General features: G+C 34.8%; 1 long non-coding RNA gene across 1 annotated transcript; it reads left to right on the top strand.

Annotated features, from left to right (window-relative positions):
* LOC111787168 lies at positions 1-491 on the top strand. The gene is made up of 3 exons (XR_002813909.1): positions 1-39; positions 215-320; positions 388-491. It is a non-coding gene; the product is annotated as an uncharacterized LOC111787168 (long non-coding RNA).
* Positions 492-600: the final 109 nt, after the last annotated feature.

Here is a 600-nt window from a genome sequence, read left to right as displayed (position 1 = left end):
AAAGTGATTAGTGAGCCAATTAAAGAACCAATTCCGCAGGTTAGGTGGCGTGTGTACTTGATTATCTTTTGCTGTTATATTCATTAACAATAAATTCAGAGCTATGGGTCATTTTTATTCGTCTTTTATCTATTAACCTTTGGTCTTATCAGTTGAATTTGATATTATGGAATTATGATGATAGTTTCTAATTGCAAAACTTTTACTATTACAGTTTTACTTCCAAAATGGACGTCCACCACCAGTTGACCTGAAAGAGCAATGCATGTTCAGGACCAATCAGGCTTTCTATGGACACTTGGATGGGTTACAGATCCATGGTGAGATATCTAAAAAAATTATGTCTCATTTCTCCAATGGACACTAACTCTCCTTTTGTTATGCCAGAATTTAGGGCAGTTACAAAAGAAGTATGCAAGTTGCCATCATTCTTTTCCACTTCTCTTTTCAGAAAGATAGATGTTAATAGCACTGGCATTGTGACAAGGTAGGTTTCTCTTGTTGCTGGAGAACGTTCTTCTAGTTTGGCGTATATATTGGACTTTGTTTCTGTTTCTTGTCTCCTTTGGTTTATCAGTAAATATTTTAATTCTGTATTTT

Source organism: Cucurbita pepo, unplaced genomic scaffold (genome assembly GCF_002806865.2).
Source record: "Cucurbita pepo subsp. pepo cultivar mu-cu-16 unplaced genomic scaffold, ASM280686v2 Cp4.1_scaffold006310, whole genome shotgun sequence".
NCBI lineage: Eukaryota > Viridiplantae > Streptophyta > Magnoliopsida > Cucurbitales > Cucurbitaceae > Cucurbita > Cucurbita pepo.
This window is presented reverse-complemented; position numbering and strand designations above follow the sequence as displayed.